The following is a 16,529-nucleotide window of genomic DNA, read 5'->3' as shown; positions in this document are numbered from 1 at the left end:
GACATTAGTACCAAATGCTTTCAAAAATATTTAACTTGAGCTTTAAAAATCACTGTACAGGTAGTAAAATTCTGCTGTTTGGAATACAATGTAGTCTGGGATCCATGCTGGTTCTGTTGGTTCTTATTACCCTGTATTCACAAAGGCACACACAGTCCTATTGTAGTTTATCCTTCAGCAGCATTAGTCACAGCTCCTACACTAAGATCTTATGAAAGAGACCAGTTTGGTACCAATTATGAACATTTATTAAACAAAGGTTTTTAAAATTACAAGTTGGATTTTTTTTTAAAACTGCAGCTTAGAACTCAATGTTTATTTTATGAAGCGCTATCATTTGGTAGCTGATGACAAAGGGCAGTCAAACGTTTTTGATAAATCAGGACAACTGTATTTTTGTCTTTTGAAACTGTTCTGAAAACATCAGGACCACATAGCTTTCAACCTGATGGCACGCACAGTAAGCTGTTGCTTTTAAAATTCCAAAGCCTTGTCGGTTTTGCTTCTTTCAAGATTTCAAGGGTTTAAAATAATCTTATCTAGGAAACTGTTTGAAGGATGAAGCAGATCTCTGACTGACATGTAAAAAAAAATGCCCCCTGAGGGTGTATGGTGGAGACATGTTTCTGAAGTCACTAATGTTGATTCCTAAGTATATTATCCTAACCTTGTTTGCTACAGTTGGTATAAAAAGGCATGAAATATGTACTCAATACCTCTTATGTAACCAAAACCGTTTTTTATTAGCTTTTAAGGACTGAGAGAGAGCATTGGGTTTGCCTGGCATGCCCCCTGCCTGCATTGCCAATGAAGTCCTCAACTGTTTAATATTTTGAACGGACATTATTTATAATCTATGAATTTAATATCTTTTTTTGAGAGACGTTAATAATGCCGGTCTCTGAGAGGAACCTTTCCATTCCCAAGGGGCTTATTTGCTGGGGATCTGAGATCCTTTTCGATCTACCAGAAGATAGATGGGCAGAATACATCTTATCTTGTTGGAAAGAAAGCAAGTGTAAAGGTCAGAGACGAAGTAGTAAAGTTAGGGAATATAGCGGAAAGGCTGTTAGGTGTGAAATGGAAATAGACAAGCTGTAGTACCCCAAAAGCAAGACGAGCAGGAGGTATGAGGTGCCCCCAAAGAGCAAAGCAACAATTTTCTCCTACAGTCTTTGTACCAAAAGACTGTTGTAGAAGAAAAGAAGGCTTCGGTGCACTTTACGTGGGAGAAGGAGGGGCAGGGCTAGTGTTGCCCTGTCTACGCTGATGTTAAGTGTGTAGGCGGACAAGACCATAAACCTACCATTGCTTCCAACACAATGAAGTGACTTTTTTCCCCTGAAGGACCCATGGTTTCTGTTCCTCTGATTCCTTCTCTCTCTCTCAAAGCGCTCTGAGAGAGATGGGGGTAGATGTTTCTTTTGCTACTAAATTGAAGGGAGCACTATTTCTTTTCCTCTTGTGTTAGCAATAATTGCAAAAAGCATTGTACATTCTTTCTAAGAAAAAGCAAAAAAAAAAAAAAAAAAAAAAAAAGGACTCAAAAACAAGGGACCTAGTAAAACTGAGCAGTGTTACTGTATTTTTAAAAAATATTTTTATAGACTCATTTTCAGGTTATTAAACATAAAAGAAACAGATACCCCTCTCTTTTTAAAGTAGTGAAAACATCGATGATTTGTATTACCAATTTTTAGAAGTAATTTCCTAGTAAGCTTGTGGCATTAGAAAATACTAGAAGAATTTTTTTAGTGAAATTAGTCAGAACATTTATTAATGAACATAACAATTATTTTTCCAGAATTAACTATGGACCCTGACTACGTGTTTACTAATAAATGAAGCCAGGTATAATTTTTGTTGTTATTTTTAAGGCCATAAAATATGGCCTTTGTTAAAGAACACTAGAACTAGAAATCTAAAGTAAGAACAACTTTTTAAAGGCGCTTTCCTATTATTGTAAGTGTTAAAACCCCTGCAGAATTCATGATAAGGTGCTATTTATACTATATTTCTTATTATAAAAGAACTGCCACAATATCTCATCTTTTTAGTCCTAAATCAATCAATAAATTTCAACATTTCATCCAATAATTTTGCCAGAGAAAAGGCAGATTAAAAATTGAAATTGAAAAATAATTTCAGAGACCTTTCAAGATTTTTTTTTTCCCCTGATAAAACACATTTTCTTGAAGTAAATGCATTGTCAAAACCTATTTGCAATTCTGTGAAATCAGTAATTGTTAGTGTTTCACCATAGAATTTAGGATGTGAAATGCCATTTCTTTTCACTGATTATACAATATACATGAAAACAGAGTAAAACATTTAGCTTGCTGGGGATACTGCTGACTCCAGCTTGGGAGAAAACCTCTGTAGCAGAAGGTGATCTGGAGTGAGTTTTGTTAATGACAAGTTGTGTTCTCATGGCATAATTGGAAAGTAACTTCCGAAAGTGCAACTTTTATGAAAAATAAAAGCTGTTAAAAGGAAATTGTAGATTAATTTAATTGGGAAAATGGGTGATTGACAGAGACCGTTTCCCTAACACACTACATCATTTATATGTTAGTATTTTAACTTTTTAAAAAATTATTTCTACATTTTGTAATATGATATATGTGTGTTTATTTTTAATTTAGATTGCTATACGTACAGAAAGTATGCAGAAAAATCAGTCAGATCAAACCATTTTAACTGGAGTTTGGTACTGGTTTTTACTTCTCTGATTCTGTATAAGAAAAATAAATACAGTTGAATTTCCACTTGGAGCCTTTATCTCGTCATTATTTGTGTGTGTTCCTTTTACTGAGGGCTTTGGGTGGTACTGAAGAAAGGCTTATGTAACCCTCCTGGCAGACAATGAAAGAAATAAAATTTTGTAGGCAAACATGTTTTTGGCTCAAATGCCTGGTCTTCAATATTCTAAATATCCACAGAATTCTGGTTTCTACTTTATTTGAAGTAACTCACTGAGACTTTATTTGAAGTAACTCACTGAGACTTTAAAAACTATATAAATATATATATATATATATATATATATACACATATATTTTTTTTTTAATCACACAGTCCTTCCAACACCCTCACAGATTTGACTGAGACATCAGAACTATAGGATTCTTAGGCGTTCCTCTGTTATTAACAATAAGCTGTGGCTTCTCGTCAAAACTAAAAACAGCTTATCATTCATTCTGAGTGTAGGCTTGTGACAGTGTATTTTCTCTGTCTGTTGAGTCCCTTGATTCTTGCTGTGGTGATACCTTATGAGGTGAGGGCACTCTTAATAGCAGACTGTTTTTAAGCAGAAGCATTCAGCTAAACAAGAGAAAGAAGAGATCCTGGTGGAAGCAACTTAGCCACAGTCCAGAGTCTAAGTCTCAAGCATGGTTTTAAAAGCTGTATTTCATCATCACTTTTTTTAAGATTTATTTTTGGCTGCGTTGGGTCTTCGTTGCTGTGCGCGGGCTTTCTCTAGTTGCAGCGAGCAGGGGCTACTCTTCTTTGTGGTGCGCCGGCTTCTCACTGCGGTGGTGTCTCTTGTTGTGGAGCACGGGCTGTAGGCACGCGGGCTTCAGTAGTTGTGGCTCCCGGGTCGAGAGCGCAGGCTCAGTAGTTGTTGCCCTGCGGCATGTGGGGTCTTCCCGGACCAGGGATCGAACCCGTGTCCCCTGCATTGGCAGGCAGATTTTTTTTTTTTTGCTTTCAAAATATAATCTAATTAAATATTGAACAATACAATGTTAAAAAAGACAATTTGTTATGGAAAGAGAATCACACAAAGCATTCATTTTGTATATGTCCTTAACACCGTTGATAGTATTTCTAGCCCAGAGTCATTGAGTTTCAAATATATGTCCTGCTTCCAGTACATTTCAGTCAAATCTGAGTTTTCTTTTTTTTTTTTAACCTCTTTATTGGAGTATAATTGCTTTACAATGGTGTGTTAGTTTCTGCTTTTATAGGCAGGCAGATTCTTAACCACTGCACCTCCAGGGAAGTCCTTCATCATCACTTTTAAGGTACCGGGAGCTCACTGTTGAAAGTGTTATGAATACCAACATGTATAAAGTAAAAAGTGAAAGTTCTCTATCTTTCAAATCTCACAGGAGATCGATGGATTTGCGTCGTGCACACAAAGACACGCTCTTTTCTTATAGCATTTTTGAGAGTTCGATACTTACAACAGACAGGAAGATGAGAAACTGATATTTTAATATGACTCTAATCCCCCAAAATAATACCATTTCAACAAGCATGTTCGTTTCTACTCAACCAGAGGGCCTGATATTTCCACTATTAAGATTACAGACTGTTTCCAGAAAAAGGGCCCCCTCAAATATCTTACCTGGGTAATGATGATGCGACTAGTTAGGCTATAAATGGAGAAAATTATGGGATTAGCAGACATTAACAGTCACTAAACACCCGCACTCTAGGAGAATCCATTTGTGGAATTAGCATAGAGTAAAATAAGAGCTTCAGAGAATGAGAACAAGGGAAAGATTAATGGGGAAAGGTGAGTCCAGCCCATTCCATGCAGCACTGAAGGTCCTGGAGAAGGGTGGGTGTGGGAGCTGAGGAAGGGCAGGTGTGGGCAGTCTCCTTTACAAATTTGCCCTGGGCTTCACTTCCTACAACTAGTTAAGAAGGTCAGCACCATGTCGCTATGAATTAACATCCTGGCCTTAGCCAAGTTTCTAGGGTTGTGCAACTTCAGTTTCTTTACATGTAAATTGGCTATTACAGTTTAAAAAAGGGGGTTACAATGAGAGAGTGGTGAAGATCAAGAGACGTGACTTATGTAGAATACTCAGTAATTCAAAAATGGTCAATAAATGTTCATTTCCTTCTTTTTTTGGTGAGCTTTTCCTTCTCTTCCTCCCAGGCCACATTTTTCTCAACAGCATTTACCACCATCTAACAGTAAGATGTCACTGTCTCCCCCCATTAGCCTGTCAGTGCTGTGAGAGCAGAGATGTTTTTTCTTTAGCATCTAGCACCTTGAACCATACCTGGTACACTGTTCAAAAATATTTTCAGAACATCTGTTGGATGAATGAATACGTTTGTGAGAATTTGTCTTTCACACTGCAACCCTTCCTGTGGACGGCACCATCTTTGATTGACTTGTTTGCTTGCACTTCTATGTCTTGAATTAAAGAGGCTTCTGGAAAGTGTTCCTCGATGGGGAAATATTAGAAAAAATTGGATTCTTTAGAAAGATGGCCAAACCTGCCTGCTGAGAAATTATTTGCTGAGTGATCAGCTGGGCCGAGTTGCCATTAGAGGGCAGCAGATGGCTTTGTCATGTGTGGTGACCAAAGCCAGGAGAGGCTGGGGGAGGAGTGGGACATCACGGGAGCAGGAAATAGAAGGACATACAGAATACTGATATTTTTGTTAACCTTCTTTGCACTCACCTATATATCCCTTGCCAGGAAGAGCTATAGCTTTTGAGTGAGAATAAAGTTATTCTTAAGTACATAGGAACAAAAAAAGGAAAAACCAAGGCATTCTCAGAGCAAGGTTTATAGTGGAGTCAACGGATCACCTGCCTCAGATTATCCTAAGATGTCAGCGTAGAATGTGACTTCCCCTGACTTCCCGAATCTGAACGAGGCTGAGGGCTGGGAATCTGCATTTATTTAGCAAACTTCCAGGTGATTCTGGTGGACTCTCAAGTTTGAGGACCACCACACCTGATGGGTAGTCTCTAAACTTTTCTATCATGGAACCCCAGGGTATGTATGTTTGCCTGCTCATTTCTCTATTTGTAAATTATATACATAGATGTTGTCCGAATGTATCTTGTACATTATAAAACATTTCACAAAAATGGAAATTTTGAAAGGTTGAAAAAACATATGTTAAATTTTATATATGAACTTCCCACGCCACATTTTGGATGAGAGGATAAGGATAATTCATGCTGATGAAATGTTGTTTATCTGATCTTCAGGCTGATTGTGATGGCACAGTATTCATTTTCTCAAGTTTATGGCCCCAGCATCAACAGGCATGAGGCAACATGATTATGCATAGAGGTTTTATTTCTGCTCCAAAGAGTCACTGGGAATTCTCTCTCTCTCCTTCTCCTTCGCCCCAGACTTCACACTTGGTGCTGGGGAAAGTTGTCATGTTCACCCTCTTCCCCAACCTGATGCCCTGAGTGCAACTTCTGGGTGGGAAACTGAGTGTGGATTGGTCAGTGTGTTAGCATCATAGAGCCCAGCAATGCCCAGGTACTTACACACACACACACACACACACACACACACACACACACACACACACACACACCCCTCTGGGGCTACTTCAAGATGGAACAAGTTGCAAAATCATCTGCTATGAAACTCTGCCTACAAAAAGCTTTAAATTTGTGATTAAACTCTAAATTTGGCTCTTCACTTTCTGAGGTCAAAGGTCTCTTGGAGGATCTAATGAAACCTATGAATTTTCTCTCCAGGATTGGGGGGTAAAAATTACTCATCTGACTGCATACACCATTTCAGAGGGTGTGAAAATTTCTGGAGTTCTCGAAGTGGGGGCTCTGAGCCAGCAGCAGGATCAGTGTTTTCTGGGAACTTACTAGAAATACTCCACCCTCAAAGCCTACTGAATCAGAAACTTTGCGGTGGGAATAAGCCCTCCAGGTATTTTTGGTGAATATTCAAGTTTGGAAACACTCCAGAGCAATGGTTCTCAAAACTGCCTCCTTATTAGAATCACCTGGTGAGTTTTAAAAAAAAAAAAAGCGCCGATGCCTGGGCTTCAATCTCTTTTAATTAAATCAGTATCTCTGGAGGTGAGGCCTGGACATTGGGATTTTTAAAAATTAATTTTTATTGGAGTAGAGTTGATTTACAATGCTGTGTTAGTTTCTGCTGTACAGCAAAGTGAATCAGTTATACATGTACATATACCCACACTTTTTTAGATTCTTTTCCCATATAGCCCATTTCAGAGTACTGAGTAGCATTCCCTGTGCTATACTGTAGGTCCTTATTAGTTATCTATTTTATATACAGTAGTGTGTACATGTCAATCCAAATCTCCCAATTCATCCCTCCTCCACCCTTCTTCCCTTGGTAACCATAAGTTTGTTTTCTACATCTGTGACTCTTATTTCTGTTTTGTAAGTAAGTTCACTGTACCATTTTTTGAGATTCTACATATAAGTGATATCATGTTTGTCTTTCTCTGGTTTACTTCACTCAGTATGACAATCTCTAGACCCATCCATGTTGCTGCAAATGGTGTTTTGTTCTTTTTTATGACTGAGTAATATTCCATTGTATATATGTACCATTTAGGTTGCTTCCGTGTCCTAGATACTGTAAATAGTGCTGCAACCAACATTGGGGTGCATGTGTCTTTTCAGATTATGCTTTTCTCTGGATATATGCCCAGGAGTGGGATTGCTGGATCATATGGTAGCTCTATTTTTAGTTTTTTTAAGGAACCTCCATACTGTTCTCCATAGTGTCTGCACCAACTTACATTCCCTCCAACAGTGTAGGAGGGTTCCCTTCTCTCCACACCGACTCCAGCATTTATTATTTTTTGGTGATGGCCATTCTGACTGGTGTGAGGGAACACTGGGATTTTAAAAAGCTCTCCAAGGAGTTAAGCTCTGTGGACCCAGTTTTTTTTTTTTTTTTTTTTTAAGAAATTCACGTTCTTTTTTTTTTTTTATTTATTTATGACTGCGTTGAGTCTTCGTCTCTGTGCGAGGGCTCTCTCCAGTTGCGGCAAGTGGGGATCACTCTTCATCGCGGTGCGCGGGCCTCTCACTATCGCGGCCTCTCTTGTGGCGGAGCACAGGCTCCAGACGCGCAGGCTCAGCAGTTGTGGCTCACGGGCCCAGTTGCTCCGCGGCATGCGGGATCCTCCCAGACCAGGGCTCGAACCCGTGTCCCCTTCATTGGCAGGCAGACTCTCAACCACTGCGCCACCAGGGAAGCCCTGGACCCAGATTTTAATAAGCTAGGCTATTCAGAGAAAACTAGTTCCTCCTAAAGAGGAACTTTGAATGGCCTGACTCATCGCTCTCATTTACCGGCGAGGAAACTGAGGCCTGGAGCTTTCCCCAAGGCCGCACAGGTACTGACTGTCTCAGGCAGCATCCAGCTCTCCACCGTTCCCTGTTCCAGGAGGGGCCACACACTGAAACAGCGAACCAGTCACGTTCCTGAGGAAGCCTGGACGGGGAAGACGTGCGTATTCAGCAGTAGCCGAGATCTCTGCATTTGCTGAAGCAGATCATTGACATCAACTCCCAGATGCTTTTATTCTTTAGTCCACTGTCTGCAGTACCTGCTGCCCATTTGCACTGAACTCAGCTCCTGGCGCTTTCTTTTTTTAAAAAATAAATTTATTTATTTATTTTTGGCTATGTTGGGTCTTCGTTGCTGTGCGCAGGCTTTCTCTAGTTGCAGCGAGCGGGGGCTACTCTTCGTTGCTGTGCGCGGGCTTCTCATTGTGGTGGCTTCTCTTGTTGCGGAGCACAGGCTCTAGAGCGCAGGCTCAGTAGTTGTGGCGCAAGGGCTTAGCTGCTCCGCGGCATGTGGGAATCTTCCCAGACCAGGGCTCGAACCCGTGTCCCCTGCATTGTCAGGCGGATTCTCAACCACTGCGCCAGCAGGGAAATCCCCCTGGCGCTCTCTTGAGAATGAGCTTAACCTGTGCCTGGCCGGTGGAAAGCAGCGGAGCTGGAGTGTGGGGAGAGGGCGGTCTTGGTTTTGACACTTGCGGGTGCCCTGCAGGAGAGCCTGGTGGGGTCAGAGGGAGGCTCAGGCTTGGAGCCAGGTGTCCCGGGTTTAATGCCAGCTCCGCCACCGCCTTGCTCTGTGACCTTGGGCCTCTTGCTCAACCTCTTCATGCCTCAGTTTCCTCACTTCTCACTTAAGGGTGATAATATTAGCATAATTAACCCCCAGGCGCAGGTTGTGATTAAACGGGTTTGACAGAGGTCAAGACTGATGTCTGCCTCACAGCGCATGCTCTGCAAGAGTCGGCTTCTCAGCTGGTGGCAGGCATGGGGGCAGATTGCTTAGGAACCTGCTTTTCTTTTCTTTCCTTTCCTTTTCTTTTCCTTTCTTTTCTCATTTCTTCTCTTCTCTTTTTTCTTTTCTTCTCCCATTTTTCCTTTTCTTTTTGCTTCTTTCCTTTTCTTTCTTCTTTTTTAACCCCAAGGGTTATAGAATTCTGCCTCGGCATTCCAGCTTATTCCACACAGAGAGAATAAAATCATTAAATAGAAATAATTGGGAAATAAAAATTATAGGAGTGAGCAACCAGGGGACTCTGTGTGTGGGTGTCTTTATATAGGCACTTTGAAAGATTCTATAAAAATAATGATTTTGATTATCATGTTTTAATTGATAGTTTTCACTAATTCAGGTTAGCATGAATTAATGAACAGTATAAATTATGATATTTTAAAAAGTAACAAAATTTTGATATTTCAGTTTTACAATGGAACTTTAAGTTAGCATAAGAAAGCATCCCTTCCTAGGTGCTTTTAGAAGAATTAGGGAGGTAGGGAGTACAGGGCCGAGAGTGTGGACTTTCACCCTCAAATAGGCCGACTCTCTGGGTTTATTTTATTCTTTCTTTATTTATTTGTTGGCCGTGCCTCGAGGCATGCGGGATCTTAGTTCCCGAACCGGGGATCAAACTGTGCCCTCTGCAGTGGAAGCGCTGAGTCCTAACCACTGGACAGCCAGGGAAGTCCCTTTATTTATTTTTCACTTCTTTTTTCGACTCTCTGGGTTTATATCATGGACTTCCCACTTGCTTTTTATAAGGTCCTGGGGAATTCATTTTTTCTAAACTTCACTTTAGTCTTATACAAAATGGGCTAATCGTAGTTTCTTTATCTTAGAGTTGTATCAAATAAAAACAAACGCAGGCTTAGAAAAGGGGAAACTTTATTCAAAAGGACTATTGCAACAGGAAAATCACCAATCTCAGGAACCTGCAGGCATCTCAGAAACAAATCAAAAAGGCTTTTCTTTTATGGGAGGGGTAAGCAGACCTTCGCAGCAATGGGATGTTGGGTGAGCAAGGGGGCTTGATGGCCGGGGGTCTGACAGGAACGGTGTCTCGCTGTGGTCAGCCCAGTCCCCGGATAAGCTGATAAAGGGACACTTGAGTGCTTGCCCAGGCTTAGGAGCAAGCAGAGTTCAGGGTCCTGTGAGGAGGAGAGGAGGATCACTAAAGCTTGGTCAAGACAAAGAAGCAGGGAAGTTATGGGCCGTTGTGGACACTTGGCTGGTTGTTTTGAGGATTAAGTGACATTCTCCACGTATATCACTTACCAAGATTTCTGGGTATATACAATGAATGCCGAGTTATTTTTTTTTTATTACAAATGCTTGATTCTAAAATGCGTGAGAGTAGCTTTTTCTTTCCCTTGAGCAGAATAATTTATTCATGGCGCCATAACAAGGATAACAGTCTATTCAGTGAGCATTTACTATGTTCCAGGCCCAATGGTGGGAAGAAGTACAAATATTGATGAGACAGAGTTTCCGAGCACAAGGAGTTCTCAGTCCAGGGGGAAAGAAGGAAGTGTTATGTGATATAACTTGCAAAGGGCAACCGTTCTGACATATACAGGATGTCATGGGAGAAAGTGGAGGGGTTGTCAATTAGCTGGCGGTACTGTGATGAAGGAAGGACAAGATGAAAAGTGAGCTGAGTCTTAAAGGAGAAGAAGGGCTTCCCTGGTGGGGCTGTGGTTAAGAATCTGCCTGCCAATGCAGGGGACACGGGTTCGAGCCCTGGTCCGGGAAGATTCCACATGCTGCGGAGGAACTAAGCCCGTGTGCCACAACTACTGAACCCACGTGCCTAGAGCTTGCGCTCCGCACCAAGAGAAGCCACCGTAACGAGAAGCCCGTGCACCGCAAGGAAGAGTAGCCCCCGCTCGCCACAACTAGAGAAAGCCTGCATGCAGCAACAAAGACCCCCCCCCCCCCCACATTTTAAAAATAAAGGAGAAGAAGCAGTTATCCTAATGAATAAGAGGGAAAGAGTGTTCCCAGGCAGACAGAACAGCACATGCAAAGCCAGGATTTCAAAGAGTGTATGGGGTGCCAATGACAACAGGTAGTTACTGGATCCCTGAGTTCCAGGCAGAGCAAGGGCAGAGGCCAGTGGGGGCTGGGTGATGGAAGCCATCAAAAGGACAGGGGCATGCTAAGTTTTGTGTTTAGGACACATCTCGGCACACTCCTGCGGTTCTAAGTCTACCTAATACAGATGATGACATTCCCTAAGACGAGGATTTCAGGACAAGCATGTATGGAGGGACTGGGAGAGTTCAGCTTAGAAATGTTGCTTTGAGATGCCAGCGAGGAATTCAAAAACAGACATTTAGCAGGCAAGGCAGTGGTCTGGGCTGGAGATACAGACATGGGGGTCATGAACATAGTCATGAAACCACAGCAGTGAAGATCATCTGGGAGTATATTTAGACCAAGAAAAGCAGTGCTCTGAAGTCAGAACATTTAAGGAACAGAGTACCTTCTTTTCAATGTATGTATGTCACTTTGGTGATGGGCAGATATTTGTTTATGCACGTATTTGGGCATTCAACCAATTACTGAGCACTTTCTGTGTGTAAACACTGTTGGTTTCCAGGATAACGAATTATGGCTCTTCTCCTCAAGCAGTACACATTCTAGACGAGTGATTCTCAATCATGGGTGACTTTGCCCCCCAGGGGACATTTGGCAACATCTGGAGATACTTTTGGTTCTCACAACTGAGAAGGAGAGGTTGATACTAGCATCTAGTTGGTAGAAGCCAGGGACGCTGCTAGACATCCTACAGTACACTGGGCAGCTCTTCTCACACCTGACAAAGGATTACCTCACCCAGATGTCAGCTATGAGAAAGCTGAGAAGCCCTGATCTACACTAAGAAACAGGACGTGCACCCAGTCAAGAAAGTAAAAAAAACCCATTCCCTTCTCCAAACTGAGTATGGCGGCTTTGTAACATGTTGACTTGGCTAGGTCAAACTGCATTTCCCAAAGTTATGCTTCCCGTTAGGGTGCAGCACAAGAGCGATTCCTGCCAGCTCTGGAGGGCAGACAGGAAGCAGTAGCACCTTGTAACTCCTGCACACTGTCGTTGACATAAGGCAGCAGCTGGATCTACAACTGCTCGCCTTCCCCAGGATCTTCAACTTCTCTGCCCCCGGGGCCCACACCACACCCAGTGTGTGTTTAGCTCCATGGTAAAGGGTTCTACCTTCTGCAGGACACACGTACCATTGAAGTCAGAGGCAACGAGAGCTGACACGGGTTTCAATCCATCCTCCTGGTCTTCAGCTCATGCTGTGGATTCCAGTTTGTTCATGCTCTCTCACCCTTTACAACCATCTTCCCTTGCTGCTTGCCTGCCCTGTGGACTTCAAGCCCCAGCATCAGACACAGAAACAACAGTCTATCAGAGACTGCTTAACTAGCCCCCACAGTTAGTAAGGGAAAATCCTTGTAATTTTTACACACATGGATCTTTAATCTCTGACTGAGCCATGACTGATACGCTGGGCTGAGGTCAGTGTCAGTCTGTTAGTATTTCTAACACAGGACGAAGTAATTTTGTAGAAAGGCAGATTTTTTTTCCCTCCCTGGGGCCAATCTCAGTGGTCCTCTCCCACGAGTTGTTCTAAACCCTGGAACTATTCTTTTCTTTTTTCTCCTTCTCCTCCTCTTCCCTCTTCTCTATTTCTTTATTTGTCCTATTTCCCCTTTTGGATGAAGGTACTCCATGTATTAGCACTCATAGTTATTCCATAGTTTGTTGGCGAAATAGGAATGTACTTCATGTACCCTTTCCATGCGATCATCCAAAGTCATCAGTCATATCCCGTTGCTACCTGGGTCTTTGCCGATTGAAGGATTATGATGCCTGTCTTGAGATGCTGCATCTGACCATTTGTTTTTTGTTGTTGTTGTTTTTGTCTCCATCTGGAGATCCTCCAGAGACCTTGTGTCTTCCTTAAGCTGCTCAGAGGGGAGCTGTCCTCAGTTCTTGGGCAGACTCCTCCTAGGGCTTGAACAGTGGGAGGAGAAGCGGGGTGCTACTTACATGTCATTGTTCAGCACTTCATTATAACTTCTTGCCTACAACTGCATTTGTGACTGGTGTGTTTGGGTAAAACCTGGAATTTCTTTTTCTCTCTTTTCCTCCATCACCACTAAGAGCTCAGGCTCATCAGCGTGTTATTTGTATGTAGCTGGGTAACATTTTCAGAAAATAATTTAGGTTTTATTTTGCTCTTCCTAGTACCCCACTTTTCCTTTCCCCCATTCAAGTGGGTCTCTGTGCTCATGGGCCCAGTAGAATGCTGACACAGAAGGGAAAACCCCAAGAACAACCCAAGTTAAACCCTGGCTCAGCGGCACTCAGAGTCAGAAACCAAACGCAGTTATAGAAAACACAATTTTAACTTTTATGCTCATGGATCACTCCAGCCCCTTGTTCAGTTTGTAACACAGACGCCCACTTCCTACTTTTTTTTGGCTACTCATTTTTGAAATCTTCCTACAGTTTATTTCAGGATGAGGGGCACTACTTCACTCAGTCTGAGGGTATAGGAGAAAGAAAAATGGGCCCTGGGCACCTTCATTGACACGACAAATTTATCGATTGCCTGTTATGTGCCAGGTCCCCTGTTAGGCACTGGGATGTAGACTTGAATCCAGATACTGTCCTTGCCTCAAAGAATTTGTAGTCCAAAGTGTAGAGATACGTCATGTACTCCAGAAAGCAACACGAGGTTGGTAACTCCCATAAAAGAAGTTTCTGCAGGGAGATGGCCAAGAAGGCAGAGTAGGAAGACCCTGAGCTCACCTCTGCCCACAGCACAGCAAAATTACAACTATTTACAGAGCAACTATCTGTGAGGAGGGCGTGAAGACTAGCAAAAAGATATTCCACAACTAAAGACATAAAGAGGAATCACAACAAGACCGGTGGGAGGAGTGGAGACACGTTATAGTCAGGACCCACACCCCTGGGTTGGCAGTCCACAAACAGGAAGAATATCACAGTCATAGAGGTCCTCTTCAAGGAGTGAGGGGTCTAAGCCCCACATTGGGCTCCCCAGCCTAGGGATCCTATACTAGGAAGATGAACTCCCAGAATGTCTGGCTTTGAAAACCAGCAGGGCTTATGTTTGGGACAGCTGGGGAGTTATAGGAAGCAGAGACTCGACTCTTAAAGGGCACATGCAAAACCTCACATGCTCTGAGACCCAGCCCAGAGATGGTAGTTTTAAAGGAGACTGAATCACACTCACTTGCTGATCTTGGAGAGCATCCTGGAGATTCAGGAGGCAACTGGGACCACCCGCACACTCCGAGAATGGGGATGGTGGTCCTTTTGGGGAGCTCATTCTTTTTTAAAAAAAATATTTATTTATTTATTTGGCTGCACCAGGTCTTAGTTGTGGCACGCAGGATCTTCGTTGTGGCATGCGAGATCTAGTTCCCTGACCAGGGGTCAAACCCAGGCCCCCTGCATTGGGAGCACAGAATCTTAACCGCTGGACCAGCAGGGAAGTTGGGGGAGCTCATTCTATTGGGATAACACCAGCATTGGCAAGTGCCATTTTCAAATCCTCCCTCCAGCCTATTAGCACCGTGGACCTGGGAGAATTAATATTGTTGAAATGTCCATACTACCCAAAGCAATGTACAGATGTAATGCAATCCCTATCAAAATACCCATGACATTTTTCACAGAACTAGAACAAATAATCCTAAAATTTGTATGGAACAACAAGAGACCCCAAATAGCCAAACAATCCTGAGAAAAAAAAGCAAAGCTGGAGGTATCACGCTCCCTGACTTCAGACTATACTACAAAGCTACAGTAATCAAAACAGTATGGTACTGGCACATAGATCAATGACATAGACTAGAGAGCCCAGAAATAAACCCATGCGCTTGTGGTCAATTCATCTATGACAGAGGAGCCAAGAATATACAATGGGGAAAAGATAGTCTCTTCAACAAGCGGTGCTGGGAAAACTGGACCGCTACGTGTAAAAGAAAATGAAATTAGAACATTTTCTCACAGCATATATGAAAAATAAACTGAAAATGGCTTAAAGACCTAAATGTAAGACTGGAAACCATAAAACTCCTAGAAGAAAACATAAGCAGAACACTTTTTGACATAAATCATAGTAATATTTTTTTTTGGACCTGTCTCCTAAGGCAAAGGAAACAAAAGCAATAATATTGTAATAACTTTTTGTGGGGACAGATGGTTGCTAGACTTACTGTGATGATCATTTCATAATGTATGTAAATGTTGAATCACTATGTAGTGTACCTGAACCTGACATAATATTGTATGTCAACTATATTTCAATAAAAACTAAATTTTCTGGACAGTTGGATGACCAACCTTGAGAGGTGTGTGTATTTATAGGAGGACGTACCAAGGGAGGGGCCCATTCATCTTTACCGTTTGTTTCCTATCTCTTCTTTTTAAGTCCTCTTATCCATGGTAAGCTATTTTCCCTAACTTCATAACAATTAGATTTGAAACCTTTTGTGTGAAAACGTGCCAAAGACTTGTTTTAGTTCTTTATCTGTAAAATAATGAGACTAGAGTTGATGATGACTACAATCCCTTCATTTCTAAAGTTCTGAGTCAATGAAAACTCCTGAAAAAAGAATTGATATGTCTTCCCCACATTCTTATTTCCTCATCAAAGAACTTTGGTAGTGAATCAGTCCCTAATGCCCTGACAACTCTGAATCTCTGGAACACCATTACCTGTGTCACCTTTAGGGTTTAGCATGTACTACATTGATTAGTATTAATCAGAAGAGTGTGAGCTCCCAATGGACTGTTATGGGGTCTGACTCGTCATTGTTGGTGCATGCCAGTCTGTGGTCTAGATCAATGGTTGCTCAAAGTGGCTGGATTTTAGCATCACCTGGTGAGCTTTCAACACTACATAAGGGAAAAAAGACAAACTTTCATGCCTCACGCCTAGATTTTCAGATGCAGTAGGTTCTAAGCTGGGGTTCAGGAATCATAACTTTAGAACATTTCCTTGGTGATTCTAATGATCAGCCATGTTGGAGAACCAATGGTCTAAACTGAATTAAAACACGTTGTGTGTAAGTGTGTGAGTGTATATGTATGTGTGTGTTTGTATTTATAGTTCTGCCAATGAGATCTTAATTGCCTATCTGCCTGCCTTTCTTCCTTCCACTTAAGCAAGTGCCAGACTCACTCTCTGACCTCAGAGTTCTCATTATAGTGAGGGAAGAATTACAGCATGTAACTCTTTGTGTCTTCAGTGCCCAGCCCCCAGTGGCCAGCACTATGATTAGTAATTGCTTTCTTGGTGACTGTGAGAAACCCAGTTTTGGGTGTGCCTAATTTGCATAGTGCAACCAATCAGCTTGGTAGGAGCAGAAGTGAGACTCTAGCTTGTAACACCCTCTAAGATCCTCCGTATTATACATCAGTCATATA

Source organism: Eschrichtius robustus, chromosome 6 (assembly GCF_028021215.1).
Source record: "Eschrichtius robustus isolate mEscRob2 chromosome 6, mEscRob2.pri, whole genome shotgun sequence".
In the NCBI taxonomy this organism is placed as follows: Eukaryota; Metazoa; Chordata; class Mammalia; order Artiodactyla; family Eschrichtiidae; genus Eschrichtius; species Eschrichtius robustus.
This window is presented reverse-complemented; position numbering follows the sequence as displayed.